The sequence below is a fragment of the Ascaphus truei genome, chromosome 3 (assembly GCF_040206685.1).
Source record: "Ascaphus truei isolate aAscTru1 chromosome 3, aAscTru1.hap1, whole genome shotgun sequence".
Classification (NCBI taxonomy): domain Eukaryota; kingdom Metazoa; phylum Chordata; class Amphibia; order Anura; family Ascaphidae; genus Ascaphus; species Ascaphus truei.
Window position 1 is genome coordinate 410,374,741 of NC_134485.1, and position 20,721 is coordinate 410,395,461.

The 20,721-nt window shown below is 42.8% G+C and overlaps 1 protein-coding gene and 1 long non-coding RNA gene across 2 annotated transcripts in view; one reads left to right on the plus strand and one right to left on the minus strand.

Moving 5' to 3' along the window:
* Positions 1–20,721, plus strand: part of TENM4 (teneurin transmembrane protein 4) — a 1,230,300-nt gene that overhangs the window by 654,058 nt on the left and 555,521 nt on the right.
* On the minus strand, positions 9,986–14,567 carry LOC142491178 (uncharacterized). The gene is made up of 3 exons (XR_012800330.1): positions 14,459–14,567; positions 12,901–12,972; positions 9,986–10,282 (listed from the first exon to the last, which is right to left on the minus strand). It is a non-coding gene; the product is annotated as an uncharacterized LOC142491178 (long non-coding RNA).

A 20,721-nucleotide genomic window follows, 5' to 3' on the forward strand; every position in this document is an offset into this window, starting at 1 on the left:
TATATATATATAAAAACAGAAAAAGAGAGAGAGTGCACGCCCCATAGCATAATACTGCATATGATTTATTAAAAATGGGGGAAGGGGGGTGGGGGGTTGGGGGGTAGGAATCGCACTCACAAGATAAAAATATATAAAAGGCAGTTTGTGAATATATATATATATATAATTATATACTGCAGTGTGTGTGGGTGTTGTGACTGAGTGTTGTGTTTTGTTGTGAGTGTGTGGTGAGTGTTGGTTGTGTGTGTTGTGACTGTGTGTTGTGAGTGTGTGTGTGCTGTGCCTGTTGGTTGTGCCCTCCTTCTGGTGTCTGCCCTACAATAGCGCTGTGTTCCTGCTCTCCTCCGCTGGCAACCTGCTTCGCTGCGATCCTCTGCAAGTGACAGGGTCGGCTGCCACTATATCAATCACACTATGAATGTACAGAAATAATAAAAAAAAAAAGTGTAAACACTTCCCCGCTCGTGCTTGCAAAATGATGCAGGACACCCTGTGCTCATGCTTGGAGAGTTGGTGATGTCACCGCTCTCCGCGGCAGCGTGGACACAGCCTAATTTTGCAAGAGCGAGCTGTTGAAGTATGTAAGTATTTAGGCTGCGCTTATAGTGCCGGCGACGCGACGTCGCCCGAAAACATGCATTGTCGCCACCGCCGCCGCCTCCTGCGCTTATAGTAAGCGTGACGTGGTGACGCAATTTTTTGAAGCCGGCAATATTTGATTTTTCAGGGGCTGTCGCCTGAACCAATCAATGGCCTGGTCGCCCACGCCGCCGCCGCAAAGCGAAATACAACTTTGGCTAGCGTCGCCGTCGCGGGCACTCTATGCGCGGCCTTAGACATATTTGTATTTACATTGTATACCGTTCAATAAAGGTTTTTTTAATGTGATTTTGATTACATCAGGCAGGGGGGGCCCGAGAAATTTCATGGATAAAAAGGGGGGCTCGGCATAAAAAATTTGCTCACCCCTGCTCTAAAGCATAAACAATGCATTTGCTTTACCGCAGGGGCTTTGAAATGTGCAGTATTTGTTGATCTGTTCTTCCCCTCCGCCTTTTCTGTGCAACGATCACCGAAACTCCAGAACCCTTTCAACCTTGAGATGTGGATGTTTCCCAAATAAGCCTCCACAATTATTCTCAGTGCAAGTATTCACTAAATGTGGTAGCCGTTAATCTGAGATAATAGCCATTAAAACGAGCGGATAGCATTTTGCTAGAGCAGCTACCACAGTTTATTGAATCACACACTTATTTATAAAATGACTGTAGACTAAATGACACAGGGCTACATGATTAGTTGGGAAATCCCCATTACGGCCCTGCCTGTGGGTAATAATACCCAAGTGTGGTTTCTGCCCAATGTAGCAACAACACATAGCGTATGCTTTTTAAATATGCCCCTCCCGTTACATCTCAAGTCAGCATCTGCCTTTAATGATTGGAATGTTCCTTCCGAACACAGCTACATTAAAATTCCATCCAAGATCATCAAAGGAGCCAGTTGTGAAACTGTGAAGTCGCCGGAAACCCAAGAACAATCCTCACACATTCCGGGGAAGCTTCTCAGATCGGCTTTTTCAAAACTGGCAGCTCGCTTGTGTCCGACTTCTCTGTTGATTTTTGATTCCTTGGCGGAAGGCAACAGCACCTTCTCCGCAAGGAAGATTCTTCAAAGGTGTTCCCTTTCTCCTCCATTAGCTGCTAATTGAAAGGTTGCTGGGGTTATTTCTTAACTCAGAAAAAATAACAAAATTGGACAGACTGTGCCAAACGTTTCACAGCAAACTATTTCAATCCAAAACAAATGCCTTTTTCTTTCCCGGGCTATTTTGACCACTTTTCTAAGCTGTGAGGGGCTTTGGGATTAGTGCTGTGCTCCTATTCAACATCAGAGCTGAAAAAGAATGTGAAATCGACTAAAAATCTGCAATAGCTAAATCGGGCCTACAGTTAATAGACTAAGACTGTGAATGGGGGAGAGGGTTTGGGGAAGAGAATTGAAGCTTTAGGTTTTCTCCCTTTTGTAGACCTCTCTGACAGGCACCTGACACTGCTGGAACCTTCCCAACCCTGTTAAATTAAGTGGCATTGCAGCACAGCAGGCCGCCGCTAAAAAGGAGAAAGTGCCTTCTGTACAAAATGAAATCTTGGTGCATTCAGCTAGAAAAGTGTAAAATAAATAGTGGCGTCTGAAGCTGAAGGACAGGAACATGACTTTGCATTTCAGTCAGGGCTGCTGACAAGTTGCTTAACCCATTGGTTCTCAACTCCAAGTCCTCAAGACCCCTCCCCCCCCCAACAGGTCAGGTTTTCAGCTTCAAAGGCTCAATCAGAAGACTGCGCCTCTGATTGAGCCACCTGTGCTGAAACAGGGACTGATTGAGCCACCTGAGCTGAAGTTGGGATTGATTGAGGCCCCTGTGCTGAAGCAGGAATATCCTGGAAACCTGATCTGTTGGGGGGTTTTGAGGACCAGTGTTGAGAACCCTTTCTAGTGTCATGGGGACCTTCAATAACTTAGCATTTCCAACTGATGAATCAATATGACCCTATTCAGTTTACATCATGTGACTATTAAGGTAGGCTCAACTGCCAGCGCAATCTATCCATTTTTTTTAAATATTATTAAATGATCCGATTAACAAACAGGTAGCTAGGGGTAAAACCCCTGATCTTTGAAGTGAGAGAACCTAGTTTGAGATACAATGTCAGATCCCTTTAAGTAAAATCAAAAGTACCGCACATAGATTTGAAACTCCTCGGGGGAGAAATATACTGTGCCTGAAACGCTGCACTTCACATACTGTGAGGCATGCAGTGGCAATTATATGTAATAAATACTTATTCTGTGACTGCGAGTACATGGGTCCCTTGTACTGTAATGTCGTACAGAGATGTATATGATGCCATCCATTGGGCAGTTTTGATGTCCTGTAAGTGGCAGTCAAAATGCAAAACTCTGCTGCTAGTCCTGAAGGAAGAGGTGCCCTGTATCATGCACTGTGTCTTTCCTGTTAAAGGAGCAGTCTCACATAGTCGGACAGTTGAATTTCTTGGGGCCTCTGAATGGGGAAGTGTTTGTCAACCAAGTGTTTTCTTTACCCCGATCCCACTCTGCCCTTATCAGAGAACTTATAAAGATAAGGGGGGCCCTGTAGGCGGTTTCTGGCTGTACAAGCACTCGCTGATCACACCGTGACATCACACAAAAGGGCTAGGCTAGAAGAAATCACAGCCCCATCCCCCAAGTCTAACATTTAAAATAAATACATTAAAAATACTTGTAGATGTAATATTTGGATGAACAATGTATTGATTGCCCAGACGAGACCCTTTAAACATGTCACTGAAATTAGTTCACTTTGCTTTTAGGAAGGATTGCCATAGTACCCTGGATAAACTGTGAACTCGTACGTATAGGAAAAAGAGGAACATAAAATTGAAAACATATCTGATCAAATTTCCAGTGTATCTTCTTAGCTTTATTCCAAAAAATTAGTGGCTCCTAAGAAACAGGATTAGTTTGAAATGTTTATGGTATAGTGCAATCTGCTAAATATTTAGTGGGTAAGTAGCATGTGAAGCTAATTTGATGTGGCCCATTTGTATCACTACAAGGCAGTGATAATTATCATCTTCATTAAGACTACTGTGTGACAGGAGAACAGTTGACTTCCTTAATGGATGTTACATGATCACCTATTTAGTGTAGAATTACAGCCAATAGAAGGAAACCATATCTGTGGAAACCTTTGTCCAGGTCTGTGTCTGGGAGAATGCTATTTCAAACCTCTCACTAGGGAACCAGAGTTGGGCCAGACACAGAAAATAACTAAAGAATTATCAAGGACGGCTATATTTAGTTATCTTACACATGAATGTTTGGATAACTGGTTATTCCTAAAACATGATTGTGGTTCTCTGGGGAGAGAATTGTTGAAAAACTGGTCCAGAAAATCTTCCGATGAGGGCAGGAGTGAAAACAATGAGATGCCACAGGGTACACATAGGTTCTTCAGTATCTGAATTATCCCTGTCTCATGCAGCTATCCACAAGTCAATGGATCAGCACAACATAGAAGGAACACAAAGGCCCAGATCCATCAAGGTCCGATATGGACGTAACGAAGCTTTAAACTACATTAATAACTCGTCACGTTCTCGCGGGTATCTGCGAACTTTACTAACGCAGCGTTACGTGCTGTTTTGTTTTGGAAAGGGCATTGCATTCATTATTTAATGGCTGTTAGTGTATTATAGTTAACACAGGGATTGAATGAGATGTTAGGTCCTACCTGAAGGTGACGTTACTCCCACCATATCCTGAAAAATGAGTTTTGCTGCAGAGGGAGAGAGACAAACCTTTATACAATACCTAAAGAGGCCCTTCTGCTAATTTAAGTTGTTTGAATAAACTTTGCATAACCACATTTTTCATATTTCCCAGATAACTTGGGCATGTTCCTTTATGTCTACAGGTGTCTCTCCACGTATTGTACACAGGAGCGTTTGGGGAGTTAAATATGTAATGTTAGACTTTATAAAATGAGGTCTCTCTCACAAGGTCTGGATGGGCGTGCCACCTCCTTTACACAGCAGATACCTACCGCGAGTCATGTTATTTATCGTCAACGTGTGGCCGTGCTAACCTAACGTGGCATTAAGCCTATGCGGATGGGCTGTTGTTTTTGCATATAATTAGCCTTGTTTAACTCTAGGGAAATAATGGCTGTTATTGATTTTGATAATATCCTGTTATTAGCGCTGAAAATATGTGATGGCACAAATGTGGTAGCTTCACCGAGATGTTTTTGAAACATACAACAATTTATGACAAATATTGACCACTTGCCCCACCTCGCCTTCATATTTTCATTAGATCCTATATAGCTTTAGACCCATTGAACCCTGGCATTTTCCATATTTGACATACCATTATGTCTAAGCCAAGCATTTTTGAATTCCTCACTGAGGTATTGTTCGATTTAATACGCTACCCTTTTAGTTTAGCACTGCTTCCCCACACTTCCCAGCTTCAGTGGGTGAACTCTTGTCCTAGCACTCTTCCTACTCTGAAAAAAGGGATTTCATTCTGTATTTTATTAGCATTATCAATAGGATCAGACCACCCAATGTCAACCAAGACGATGCCATTTCCTTCACGGTCTGCATGGAAGGTAGTTAAGAATCCCTATTGCAAAATGCATACTAATGCAAATAGTATTCTGAAACCTCCAAAAGAAATGAAAAGATCCATTATAGGAATGAAACTCCTATAGCACCCTTATAAGCTATGCTCCTAAGCACTCCATAGCATATATCAGTATGTTTTTTTCAGTGATGGGATAAAGAAAATGATCAGCTCTTTTATGCATGGGTAAAGTTTTTATAATGAACCTGATGGCCAGATACAAGAGACTTCCACAGAAATGAGTTGAAATCACTATTTCTCTCATAGTTTAACATCAGTCTAGCAATAAGGATACCAAAAAAAAATCATTAAGGGCATTTCTAGAATAACAACATTCTAAATGGCACATGGGCTTTAAAACAACACTGAATATTTAAGTGCAGAATACTGTAAAATAATGAAGCGTATAAAACATTTAGCAGTTCTGAGAAGAGGGTGTTGTACTCTCATCGGGAAATAATAAAGCTGAAAGGAAAGAATAGAGATAAATATGTCTGTCCATTTGGTGACAGGGCCTAGTTGCTATAGCAACCACAATGCCAGCCAGCACCAGTGGTATGTATGAAACAAACAGCCATTGATTTGTGGTTCAAGCTGAAAACAACATCGCCATTCTGTTATTGAAGCCTTGCAATTAAGAAAGCCACTTTAGGCATGAAAAGAATCCCAGAGGACACTTTTTAATGTGCTTATGTTTTAACCTTAGCATGTAATAATCTATCTTAATTAAGCTTGCACATCTGACAGTAATGTTTATGTAAAATTATCTTCAATGGATCTATTCAACTTTGCGAGTGGAGAAATACGTCCAGTGTTACTACTGCATACTCCAAGGATCCAGTACGTGCTTCAAAACAAGATGTAAATAAACCATAATAATATCCGTGCATTCGTTTGATATATTGTGTACCTACGTTGGAGCTCAAGAGGCGTGAGAGATATTTATATTTTACTATAATGAGCAATTCAGCAGATTATTCCATTGCTGAAAGGGTTCAACTATTATGGGTAAAGCATACAAAAAAAATACATGCTAAAGCAGTAGTAATTTGATAGCACTGCTTGTTTCACATGTAACACCCCTATCCCATGCCCCGGCAGCAGGAGATAGGGTGTACATCCGATGGGATTAGAGTGTTAGCTCCTCAGTCAGTGACCTGTGATCTCAGGGTTCCCTCTGGCAGGTTCAGGACTGGGCTGTAATGGAGGATAGTTGGTGGTTGTGAGGACAGGACAAGAAATAGGGCGCCAGGATCTTTTGCAACTCAAAGGTGTTTTATTGACAGGCACATCTGTCTCACGACTCCAGTTTAGTCACGAGCACCCTGGGTATCAATTATTATCCTATAGAACACAATACATCATTAGCCCTGTATAATGCTCTCTTTAGGGCAAGTTCCCTCAGTGCCCCTTCCCATTCAGGTAAGTACTTCTGGTCAGTCTTTGGCCTCTAGTCCACCACAAATCTTTTGGGCTCCTAGTTCCTGGCACCCTAGAATACTACTTCAGCCTGAATATCACTTCTATTCTCTTGATCTTGACTGTTCATCCCAGGAGCTTGAGGCTCCCAGGCACTTCACTAAGGCTGCGGACATGGTGCCTTCTCCCATACGGAGGCGCGCGGAGGCTGAGGGAAAGCGTGTGCTTTCCCTGGCCGTGGTAGGCGCGCTGTCCGTGGACGTGTCTAGGGGCGTGCCAGTGACGTCACGGAGCTGAGAACGAACCGCTCACGTGGCCGGCCTGTCGCGACAAGAAATCAGTTTGAACTGAATTCTTACACAACGCACGCCCCCTCCCGCTTCCGCGCACGCACCCACATGATGCATGGACGCGAACACTGCCTTAAGGCAGTCTGTGCGTCCACACCGTCTGCGGCACCATGTCCGAGGCCTTAGCAGTCCCTGGTCCTCACCCCCGCTAGGTGAGCGAGCAACTGACTGCCTTTTGCAGAACCCACTTAAAGATTCAGAAGGAGGGGCCAAACTATCCCTCCCCCTCTGCTTGCAACTCCACAAGCCCAGACTTGTGCCTGTAAATTGCTACACTAAGGCTGAGTTCAGACAGGTTGCTACACTACCGCGCGTGCACGTTTGCGAGCCTCTGTCTGCTGTGCTCATCCCCTGCAGACAGAATTATGCGATTGGAGGCGGGACCACGTCAGCCATTTAATTAAAAAAAAGAAACAAAGTGTTTGTGATTGGCTGGCGAAGTACAAGTGACGCGGCTGCCGCTTGAAATGACAACTTCAGTTGTCTCCTTCAAGTGCAGCGGCGTCAACGCTGTACTTCGCCGCCGGGTGTCATTTTCGGTTTAAAACTCCCACACACCAAAGCGAAAGAGTGGCGAACGTGTGCGCACGTCGCATCGCAGTCTGTTTGATCTCAGCCTTAGGCTGCGGTCCAGTCTGCACGTGTGCCCGGCGGGAGGGCTGCGTGTGCACAGCGCTTCACCGCGATCTGCGGTCTGTGGAGAGAGGCAGAGATTGTAATGGGAGCGTGGCTGGGGTTTTTCAGCAGCGTGGTGATGACCTCACGCGGCTGGTTCGCCTTTACTGGCTGAACCGCCGGGGACGCCTCCGTAACAAGTTGCCACTTGTAAGAGATTAATTACTTCTTTTTTTTTTACTAGTTGTTTGTGTTTGCCACAGTAACAAATAAAAATACCACTTGTGGGCACATTCACATGTCTCAGACAGGTCTGCAAACCTGCCATTCCCCATTATCTCGTAGCATTCCATGCTTCCACTGCAGCCAGGGATTCTGGGTAATGACATGCAAATGAGCACACACACTGTTACCTTTTGCTTCTTGTCCATTTTAACATGGGAACCTATAAGCTTTGTAACGATGAACGTTAAGAAACAACAACAAAATGCATATTGTTTCTGGTGTCAAAGGTTCTGTATTGTGGTCCAACAACCATGTCATTGTGAGGAGTGTTATAATCACATAAAGTTTTGGCACATAGTATAGTGCAAGGTGCAGTTTATGGAGGATAGACTGACTAGTGGTCCTGCACCCAGCGTCACTATATTCAATGACTGATCGTCCTGATAGTCTGAGCAGCTACAATTAATTAAACAGCGATAGTGCCGATCTGGGAACTATCGCGTGGAAACTCCCATTGAAGTCAATAAAAACTTCTGTGCAATACGTCCCCAATCAGCACTATTGCAGTTTAATGAATAACTCCAAATGTGTCTTCTGGCAAGTAGATCAAAAGCTGGATTTTTTTCTGTAGTGTTCCCAGACTGGCATTAGGTTTTGATAATAGCTTAATAGGATATAAACCAAACATCAAGTGCTAGTACTTGGAACAGTCTTTTAACGGTACTGTAACTGTGCTTTAGAGTCAGAAGGTGTATGTATGTATGTATATATATATATATCTTTATTTATATAGCGCCATTAATATAGCCCTTCACAGCAGTAATACACGTGACATAATCTTTTAACTAATAATACAAATAACACATAATGGGAAGAAGTGCTTCAGACATAAAAGTGACACTTAGGAACAGGAGTCCCTGCCCCGAAGAGCTTACAATCTAAGTACAGCCACATCGTATCAAGCTTAGTAAACTGGAGCACTGCTCCAAAAACAGGTACAATTTGCATCATGTTGCTTCAATGCATCAAGATGCTTTTCTCCAATTTGGTTGCACTTGCACGAGTGAGCATTTTGAGGGGTGGTTATAGGAGTTTGGGAAGGAGATGGCCAATGCAATATTTAATGAGATGGATCAAAATGTGTGCCTATAATCGGGGCAGTTTTCCTTTCTCTTTGCGTCACATAAATTTGACAAGTTTGGGGAGGCGTTATCCTCTGTTCCTGAGCAATATGCACTGAGTGTAAGGAGAAAAACTAACATGTTTCATACATATGTTGTGGCGAAAAATTGATCCAAATGGAAAATGTTATCCATGTTTTGGAGCAAATTGCACCTTCCTAATACCTATAAGGCCTGGGACATTAGCGCTGACCCGTGCTGACCCGTGCTGCTGCTCGGCACTGAACCCCTGCAGCCGCAATGAAAGCGGCTTTACCAGGGGCTCGCGCACGCGTCAGCACGCTTGGGGAAGCGTGTCTGACGGCGTTTTGACATTTCCCCGCTTGCCGGAGCGCAGGGCCGGTCACGTGAGCGGTTCGCCCAATGAGGGCGAACCAGCTCCGTGACGTCACTGGCCCGCCCTCGCCCCGCCCCCTGATGGCGCACTGTGTAAGGCCAGGGAAAGCACCGCTTTCCCTGAGCCTCAGCGCGCCTCAGCACTGTTTAAAGGAACTATGTCCCAGGCCTAAGTCCTACAGGCTTTGTTAGTATGATGTAATATTTTTGCCTTAGTTCTAAATAGCATTGAGACAGCTTTGTCCATGTTTAGGAATAGTTTAAGAGTTTGGCTATATGCAGTCTTTGAGACACATGGAAGCTAATTTCCATTCATACAAAAGTGGACCTACTTCAGACCCTCGAGGAACACCAAACGTTAAATCAACATAGCCTGACTGTTACTAAAATCTTCTGCAAGAAAAAATGGTTTCAGGAACATACCACAAACTTTGACTAGGAATACACTGCAAATCTCATGTACTATAATTCAACTGTAATCAGGCATAAAATATTCAATTCCATTAAAACTGCTACACAGCTTTCTGATGATTGAAAGGTGTGACCTTGTTTAACCATACAATGCCGGCCAGAAATAAAAATAAAACGTAGCTGTAGAAAGTGATAGAGAAGCTTGAACCTCTTATTTCTCAGGAATCCATCTTGTTTTATTCAAGCGCTCGTTTTATTTTCAAATTGCTGATAATATAACATGAATGCATTTATAAAAACCGAGCGCTTTTCCTTCAAAGAACAGGCACTAGGAATCTCTTTAGTATCCTCGGGTCTAATAAAATAACTAGTCTTCTTGACCCTCATAACGGGCTGCACAGTAATGGAATGTATTACCATATTTAATTCAAGGCCCCAGCTAACCTCAGAATGTTCCGGAGCAGCTCTGTCTATCTTCAGTTATGTCCATCATTCCTTTGAGTGAAATATGTCTCTGTGCATTATCTTTGTGTTGGAATGCAGGTCGTACTGAAAAATAAGAAATCCTTCTCAATTTATTATACATTTCTGAATTTAAAACATGCAAGCACTGGGGAGTCTATCATAGTATATGTCCGTGTGTAGTGTTAGCTGTATTGTATACATCTCACAGCACTCACGAGTGGTTCAGTGAACACAAGTTATTTTTATTTTCAACACAGCATTTTAAAACAAAAAATATGGGACAACGTTTCGCGATGGGGCGATCGCTGCAATATCAATACAATTATTGGATACTGATTTTCGGGAGTGAGCGCGGGGGCCTCTGTAAGTGTCTCTTACCTTCTCCGGAGCGGCATCTCCTCCTGCAGCGTCATGGGGCCACGTAGGAGGCGAGGCCGCACCTGAGAAGGTAAGAGACCCCACTAAAATCCCACAGCACCGAGCCCCGCAAAACTCCCAGCCAGCCCTGAGCCCTACAGTACATCGCGTGCATTGAATAAATCGGTTTGATTACCTTGAGAAGTGAAGATTTAGTGAGTGGCTACCGAAACTCTTTTGACTGTACAGTGCTAGCTTTATGGGGGATGGTTTTTTTGGGGGGGCGGGGGAACAACCCTTCCTCTTAACCAATGTGTGACCCATTATTTGCACCAACACAATCATTTTACAGATCCACACAAATGAACTAAATGTTAAAATGCAATGTGCATGTGAGAGTCCCTTGTAAGTGTCCAGTTCCAAGAATCAAAATGAGTGAAATCTGAAGGGAAATTCTGGGTCAACTAGAGGGGAGCAGGTCATTGCATTATTTAATTTAATCCATAGAACCACAACTGAGCAAATGTACTGTATTAAATAGGTAAGCCAAGGGAGCCTTATCTATCAGGAATTTGTATGTATATACATAGTGTAACCGCAAATGAAATCTAACAAAATCATAGATCTTATGAGTTTGTATCAGTGCAGAGCTGCAGGTGTTGCCATTGGGTTCCTCCACCAAGGGAAACGGGTATGCAGACACTCACGACATGTTAACGTTTCTGCCGCCTTCTGGACCTTTCTCAAGGTGGTGTCTGTGGGTTCTCGTGTCAGTGCTAAGGGACCTATTGTCAAGGACATAGGATCCAAGATCTACAGGAAAACTACAGAACAATGAAATGTCATTTGACAGCTGTTATACTACTCAGTCAGTCGGGAAACTCGGGGGGGAAGAGGAGTCATTTATCAAAGACTCCCCAGCTGCAAGACTAGGGCAAAATTGATGCAAAAATATTGCACCAGAATTATCTAAGGATGAAATCCAATTACGGTATGAATGATTTTCCTTCGAAAATTTGGTTCGCTTTTCTTTTTTAGTAGTCAGGAGACTTTGATAAATAGCTGTCAGTGTTGAATTTTGATTAAACTATTTTCCCTTTAGTGTCTTAAAAAATTTTTTTTTATGGAAAGCTTAAGAAAGGGTAAATAAACATTGTTATTATTTTTTTTTTAAATAAAGGACACCATTTTCTATTAGTCCAGTTGAATACGTAGGAGAAATTGAGCCTCAGCGTGATATTTTTTTTTTTTTATTACTTGAATTTTTATTAAGCATTTTTTCATACAAAATAAGAATTAACAAAACATATAACAGATAAAAAAAGGGGGGGGGGTGGGAAGGTGGGGGAGGGGAAGCATTTGTAAAAATATAGCATTGTACACAACAATTTAGTTACCACATGTATCACTCTGTTCCGAATATTCTAATCTATGTATGGGGATATACCTGCGTGGCGAAACCAGGGGGCCCAAATCTCAGAAAATCGCGAGGTAGAACCGTTCAGATAGGATGAGAGTTTTTCCATATAAACTATATGCCAGATTTTATTCTTTATTTGGTTTAAGGATGGGGGGGCAGGTTGTTTCCAATTTTTGGCAATTGTACACCGTGTAGCATTTAACATTTGGGCTAGTACTCTAGCTTTTTTTCGGGGAATATTGGCTATTGGCTTGCCTAACAATATATATACTGGGTCATGTGGGACAGTGATTTCTAGGATCTTGTGTATTAAGGTGAAAACTTCCGTCCATGTTTGTTGGATTTTGGGACATGACCAGAATATATGCAGACTATTCCCCACTTCACCACAACCACGCCAGCATAGTGGGGAGACCCCTGGGAGAAAAGAGTGCAGTCTGGCAGGAGACATGTACCATCTATATGATACTTTTTAATTGTATGACTTAACATGTTTTGTTTTTTTTAAACAAATGTTTTTATCATCAAGTAACTTTATGGAGAGATTTTGGCACCAAAACGCTTGTTAACCAAAGATAGTTGGTTTTGCAATATTAGTATCATTCTAGGATGTTTTTCTATAAAAATAACATTGGGCCATTTTTAGCTACTTTATTAGTGGAATAAGATATCTTGCCGTGTGGTATACACTTTCCAGACGTAATTATTGGAGCCCAATGAAATCTAGAAATACATGTTCCTATTTAATGGGCTGTATTCCTCCTGCCGATGCAAATGAAATATGCTGTAGTCTTCCACACTTAAATGAATGGATCTTAATTCTTCCAAATCAAGGGGACGACTGCTTCACAGCATTACAGAATTTTCCTCAAGGGGTCCCATTCAAAATCTGTTCAAGTTGGTCAAAAAGAGTTCCTCTACTTACAGTATGAGTCATACACAGCTAATGCAGCAGCTACTGTATACTGTATACCTGAGACAGCAGGGGTTTAGTTCCCTGGAGAAGGCAAATTAAGGGGAAAGTATCAGTTTCCTGCAAGTTATCTAGATGTCTCAGCAGCTCAGGAAAATAATAAAAGGGTTAAATAATACAGCACAGTGCCTCCACCTGTATAAAGTACTTTATATGATGACTGAATAGGAATCCAGACAAAATAAAATCAATTACAATTCACATGAAACTGCAGCTAAATCCAGTACAATGTATTAGAATCAGAAATTTCCCACATGTGGATAAAAGAAAAATGAAACACACTTTGTCATCTGGAGCAACAAGGCTGTTTCGTGGCAAGGTGGCTGGTAATGCATAGTAAGCAATCAGAAACCCTGTGAACCTTCACTTTAGATGAAAGCAGTAAGTATTAATATCCTTATATGTTCATTAGGAAATTGCAACATTATGCACAGTAAGGCTGCGCTTATAGTGCCTTGCAACGGCGACGCCACGTCGCTCCGAAACAAATACATTGACTCCGTCGCAAGCGCTTATAGTAAGCGCGACGGCGACGCAGTGACAGAGCGACCAAAAATGTTGAAGCCGAGTCTAATTGATTTTTTAGAGACAGTCGCCACATGTGACTGTCTCTAAACCAATCAGAGACTGCGGCCCGCCCACTTTCGTGACGTCACTGGCCTTGTTGCCAGCGACGTTGCTTAAAATCAAATAACTTTCGCTAGTGGCGACAGCGATGCAACCGATGACGTCGCCGTCGCCACTAGCGAAACTTATTTATTTTAAGCACGGCCTCATAGTGCAAGCCTTGCTGTAGCAGCACAGGTTTTCATAAAACAGGCCAAGTCCCCAGTGGCCGCTGTGGCGCGCGCTACGACGTGCGCGCCACACACCACAACACAGCCCTCTATGATGCAGGTCCCAGTGGCCGTGTGTGTGTGGGCGCACAACGCGCTGTGATGCGTATGCTGCCAGTCAAGTGATCGGCGGGCAGCCAATGGAAGGGCATGGCCGCACCCGCCGTCATGGCCGTGCCCCCCCCCCATCTTGGCCGCGCCTCCCATAGCTTCCTACAGACCGCAGATCACTGTTTTTATCTGTGCACGTGCCGCCAGGACGCCTGACGCGCGTGAAGCACTAGTTACTGGGGCCGTAGCCTTAGAATCTTACCCATTTGCTTATAAATACTAAGGCAGAAAACATAATCATAGAACAATATAACTCTCAATTCACTAAGCAAATACAGTGAAACGGCAGTATATTGTTTTACAAAACACTTCACGTGCAATGCATGCGGTAAAGGTAAAACCTTATTTTCCCTCCTACCAGAGCGCTAGAAAATCGGTAGCAGTCCCTATGTGAGCCAGGCTGATAGCACATTGCGGCCGCTAACTGCGGCGCCCCGATACTGTATACACTTAATTTATCAAGGGTGAGAATGGTTACTCCTTTTGCAGAATCTTTGTAAAACATTGGTCAGTCTGTAATATATTTAACACTTGGTGATATTGCAAATCAAAAGTAAACTCACTGTGGTCTTCACTCAAAGGTGCATTTGAACTCAGTCCTTCACAGAGGAGTTTCAGATGCAGGGTGATGTAACAAGAATCTGTACTAACAGTCCATGCAGTCCTCGCTGTCTGTAAGAGATCAAGTTCAGTGATATACAGTCATTATATTTTAATACAGTATGTGTGAATCCAGTATCAAGACAAAATATCAAAGTTTAGAGTACAGTATATTGTTGAATTTGTAATGATTCTTTCTTTATTTGGTATATTCTGATAAAATTCAGTTACATTGGGATTATATATGTATTTATTTATCAAATGTTTTACCGGGAAGTAATACATTGAGAGTTTCCTCGCGTTTTCAAGTATGTCCTGGGCACAGAGATATGATGACAAATACATGGTTACGAATACATGGTTACATGAAGTGAGCAGGGTTATACATTATATACAAGACATTGCATGCACAGTAAGAGATAATATATGTTATAGGCGTATGTAACAGTTACAGACCAGATTAACTCTTATAGGAAGAACACACAATGTCATCACGTGTGCAAGCCCTGTTATAGGAAGAACACACAATGTCATCACGTGTGCAAGCCCTGTTATAGGAAGAACACACAATGTCATCACGTGTGCAAGCCCTGTTATAGGAAGAACACACAATGTCATCACGTGTGCAAGCCCTGTTATAGGAAGAACACACAATGTCATCACGTGTGCAAGCCCTGTTATAGGAAGAACACACAATGTCATCACGTGTGCAAGCCCTGTTATAGCCCTGTTAAGCCCTGTGAAAGGAGAGAGAGGAAAGACGAGAGAGAACGAGAGAGAGAGAGAGAGAGAAGACGAGAGAGAGAGAGAGAGAAGACGAGAGAGAGACGAGCGAGCTGTCTGCATTTCTTTATATTTGCTTAGATGGAATCCAACTTCCGATTGGTCAAATCAGCCTACAGGCTTGCAGAGTGGCAAATCAGCTCACACCTAGAAAGGCACAGCACTGCAACATATCACCCTTTCAAGGCATGCTGGTTAATGTCATTTCCAGGAAGGACATTCCTATATGAACAAAACATTACATGACAGCCATTTGTAGTCCATCCATTAACGTAAACATTTCAAATTCAATTTTGCTATGAAGCGAAAGGTTTCTATAATCTTAGTACACTAAACGTGACAGGTGCCTACATGACTTTTGTTTTTGTTTGTTTGTTTTTAAACTGTATCCTGAGATGGGATATAATAGTTGAATTTCCAACTATACAGCTGATATTGTTAGATACGCATATGCTTCCTAACATTGCCGGGATTCATAAGTGCATTGGACTCTAGTAGCAGTTAGGGGGTCACAGGACCTATTGTGTTCCTGCCAATTATGTTTATTTATTTATTTGTTATTTACCAGGAAGTAATACTTTGAGAGTTACCTCTCGTTTTCAAGTATGTCCTGGGCACAGAGTTATAATGACAGATACATGGTTACAAATACATAGTTACATTAAAAGAACAGGGTATACATTATATGGAAGGCATTGCATGCAGTTAGAGATAATATATATTATAGGCATATGGCGCAGTTACAGACCAGATTAAAATGTGAGACAGCTTTAGTTTACAATGAACTTAGACAGGTGGCGGCTGTGAGAGTCTCCGGTAGGTTGGAAATAGAAATAGAAAAATAGCTATAACTAAGTGATCGTATTACTATAGTGTTTTATTCATCTTTTATCATTGAACTACAAGTTTTGGGGTGGTTGCACCTGTAAGGCTTATTACTAGCCAGAAATATATTTGTATTATTCTATTATTATTATTATTATTATACTAGGTGGCACTTCATATACGTTTAAAATGGCAATATAGTTTGCATTGTTTTATTTTAATAGAGCAGTAGCTTAGCTTTAAGGAAATGTAATTGCTTACAGTAAGTTGCTAATTGATCCGTTCTCCCTTGATCGATCGGAAAAGATCCCTCTCTCCAGGGTTCATACTATGGCTGCCTATTTCAAAAGAGGAAGGGGATGTGACTTTGTAAATGGTTGCTTTAGCAACCCAAGGAAGCTTATTACATTCAAACTGATTAAAATGGGCATAAAGAGTTTGGCGCTGGATATTAAAAAAATGCAGTAAGTATTACTTAATACTACACAACTAATTTAGAAAAACAACTAAACCATATATGATTTGTAGTGTATTGCTGCTTTATACAAACACTGGATCTTATGAAATAATAAGTCTGTATGACTGATCTAGACACGGGCAAGAAATATGTGGTGTTCAGACGATGTTACAGTGGTCATCAAAAAACACTTGGGTGTTAACCCGTTGAGTACCGAGTCTCCTAAACCACAGCACTATTGAGTCTGCATATGTCCCATAAAACTTGGAGCTGACACCACTGATAAGTAAGTTATACAGTCATTAGTGAGGAAAGCAGTGAGAATGCAGGCAGTGGGCTGGTCAATCCATAGAGATACAGCGGAGCCTCTTCAAAGAAAAGACCCCACAGTAAATCACAGTGCGGTGCCAAATAGCCTCACAACTGCCTAAAACATAACTGCATATATTCTTGTGTACTCACGACACCCGTTCTGCACTGTAGCTACAAGAACGCTCCGGTGGCCATCTTTGTTCCTCGTGGTGTCGGCGTGCTCCTATCCGGATATGACGTGTAAGAGGGAGGATCTGGAAACCGCGGTCACAGCACTCCACACAACCAACGCTTGGAAAATTCAAAAAACTTTATTAAGCTCCACAGTGAGCATACATAGCACCACTCTGACGCGTTTCGTCTATAGAAAGACTTTTTCAAAGAGTGAAGATACCCACACAGTACCGGATCTTATATAGGCAATGACGTGTACACTAGGCACCTCCCTAATTGGCAAGTGCCTCCCACATCTCAACACAGGGTCAGAGTTGGACGTCATCCTATTAAAGGGACCAAATACATATTACCCACATATATAAAACATAATAGACATACATAAACACCTATTACCAGTAAAAAGCTTGGGATTAAAAACAAAGACTTTGTAATGCTCACATAGTACATAATCACATAATATATAATTAATAGAACAACACGAATTACATAATCTGTCATATTAGAATCGGATGATGTGGATCAACCGTCTCCTGATGGATTTTTAAAGAAATAGCATATATCCTTATACACAGGGCATAACATATTCAGATCAAATAACAGTATAAATTGAAATGCGATGTGGCAGACATAATATATACACCAAAGCCAAACAAAACTTCCTAGATAGGACTTGTTCACACATAGCAATATTCCATAATTATAAATATACTGGAGTAACACCCCCCACACACACTCCCCCTCCACTCAGGCAGCCAGAAAGTGTTTAAGTTCCCACTCCTGGTTAATGCCAAGTGGTAACTTAAACAGGAGTGGGAACTTAAACACTTTCTGGCTGCCTGAGTGGAGGGGGAGTGTGTGTGGGGGGTGTTACTCCAGTATATTTATAATTATGGAATATTGCTATGTGTGAACAAGTCCTATCTAGGAAGTTTTGTTTGGCTTTGGTGTATATATTATGTCTGCCACATCGCATTTCAATTTATACTGTTATTTGATCTGAATATGTTATGCCCTGTGTATAAGGATATATGCTATTTCTTTAAAAATCCATCAGGAGACGGTTGATCCACATCATCCGATTCTAATATGACAGATTATGTAATTCGTGTTGTTCTATTAATTATATATTATGTGATTATGTACTATGTGAGCATTACAAAGTCTTTGTTTTTAATCCCAAGCTTTTTACTGGTAATAGGTGTTTATGTATGTCTATTATGTTTTATATATGTGGGTAATATGTATTTGGTCCCTTTAATAGGATGACGTCCAACTCTGACCCTGTGTTGAGATGTGGGAGGCACTTGCCAATTAGGGAGGTGCCTAGTGTACACGTCATTGCCTATATAAGATCCGGTACTGTGTGGGTATCTTCACTCTTTGAAAAAGTCTTTCTATAGACGAAACGCGTCAGAGTGGTGCTATGTATGCTCACTGTGGAGCTTAATAAAGTTTTTTGAATTTTCCAAGCGTTGGTTGTGTGGAGTGCTGTGACCGCGGTTTCCAGATCCTCCCTCTTACAGTGGTCATCAGACTGCTGGCCCTTATGACGTTCATAGGGGTAACAGCATGAGCTAAATTGGAAGATCTTGCCACTTACCAGTCTTAGGCCGCGCTTATAGCGTCGGCGACAGCGACGTCACGCTGCGGTCGCTGGAAAAATCAAATTGAAATGACTTCCAGCGATCGCGACCAAGCTGTCGCGCCGTGCTTTCTATAAGCGCACACGGCGGCGTCAATGCATTTGTTTTGTTGCATCGCCGGCACTATAAGCGCGGCTTTATTGTTGTTCACAGCTACCTATTATCAGGTAGTATAATTCATTTTCACTTTGGGGCATATATTCACTAGCTGGTTCTAAGCCACAAGCCACAAGCCACAAGCCACATGATATTACCGTGGTGAATAAATCCTTAAAAATGCTTTAAAAAAGACATCACTATGTAACACACTCCGCCCCCAAAACGCATTAAACATGGCGGCGCCCTGCAGCTAATGCCGCCGGGAGCCCCCGGTGACGCGATCCCCCCCCAGCTTCCTTACATGCCAGGGGGTCCCCTCAACAGAGCGGAGGTAAGGGAGCACCAGGGGAACCCGGCTACAACTACATCAGAGCCTCTTTATTTTAATGCTGAATAGAATGTTACCATATTCTTAAAATCAATCAGCAGTTTCAAGTAAGTTTACCCCTTCTATCTTATGGCCCATGTTTACTAAGGAGTGCTATTCCATAAGACACCTTCCAGAGGCAGAAGACAACTTACAGCTCGTTAAGGTATCTTCCAACCCCAGAGGTGTATTGTGGAGTAGCTCTGCTTCGTGGATAACCCTTCTATATCATCAGTTTCACTTTGCATTATTATTATGGTCCAGGGCTCATTTCTCACATCCTCAGTCCTCCAACAGGGCAACACATAACAGAGCAATTTAGTGAGAGCTGTGCCAGGTTAATTGCCCAGCTATATGTTAATTATACTTTTTTAACCCAGGCTGCGCTGACAAGCTGCGTAATGCAGCAGGCATACGTTTAGAAGGGTCCTTGTTGAAATGGGCACGAAGCAAAAGTGACACACTGTGAGTGCTCATTTGCATGCCATTACCCAGAATCCCTGGCGGCAGTGGAAGCACTGTATGCTAAGAGATAATAGGGAAAAGCAGGGTCGCAGACCCGTCTGAGACGTGTGAATGTGCCCACGCGTCAGATTTGTATTTGCTGTATTAATTAGAGAAATCGTGAAAACCTGGCCTACAGTCTTCACCTTATAGATTGATAGAAATCTATGTTTTACCACCTCCTGAGCTGTTAATCAAGTGTGAACCTAAAATAAAATCTGTACCTCCGCCAACGGGCAGGAGAAGAAATCAATGAACATCAATAGTGGGGGGTGAGGGGGGGAGAATTCATTTTTGTTTCTGTTTTAATGGGTCTATTTTTGTCCCAGTTCTCGCCAAAATTGTCTGCTGCTATCAATCTTCCTTTTCCGATGGTGGATATTATTAGCATATGGATCTCACGTACAGATGTAGCCAGACTAACTTTCCCCCACTGCAAGAGACCGCCGCTGGGAACGCGCCTGCGGCATCCCACATCAGCGGAGATTAGTTCTGCAGGGGATTGGATACAGGGGGATAAAACAGTCCCCTTTCCGGGCGGCTGAGACATTTACTTTCCCCGGGGTCGGGGCATTTTGTCGGGGTCGGGGCATTAGTTCTACCCTTCCCCAGGGTTGGGGCATTAGTTCTGCCCTTCCCCGGGGTTGGGTAATTTTGTTGGGGTCGGGGCATTAGTTCTGCCCTTCCCCAGGGTTGGGGCATTAGTTCTGCCCTTCCCCGGGGTTGGGTAATTTTGTTGGGGTCGGGGCATTAGTTCTGCCCTTCCCCAGGTTTGGGGCATTTTGTTGGGGTCGGGGCATTAGTTCTGCCCTTCCCCAGGGTTGGGGCATTTTGTCAGGGTCGGGGCATTAGTTCTGCCCTTCCCCGGGGTCGGGGCATTTTGTGGGGGTCGGGGCATTAGTTCTGTCCTTCCCCGGGGTCGGGGCATTTTGTCGGGGGTCGGGTCATTAGTTCTGTCCTTCCCCGGGGTCGGGGCATTTTGTCGGGGGTCGGGGCATTAGTTCTGCCCTTCCTCGGGGTCGGGCATTTTGCTTTTCTGTGAAGGTCAGTCTGGCTACA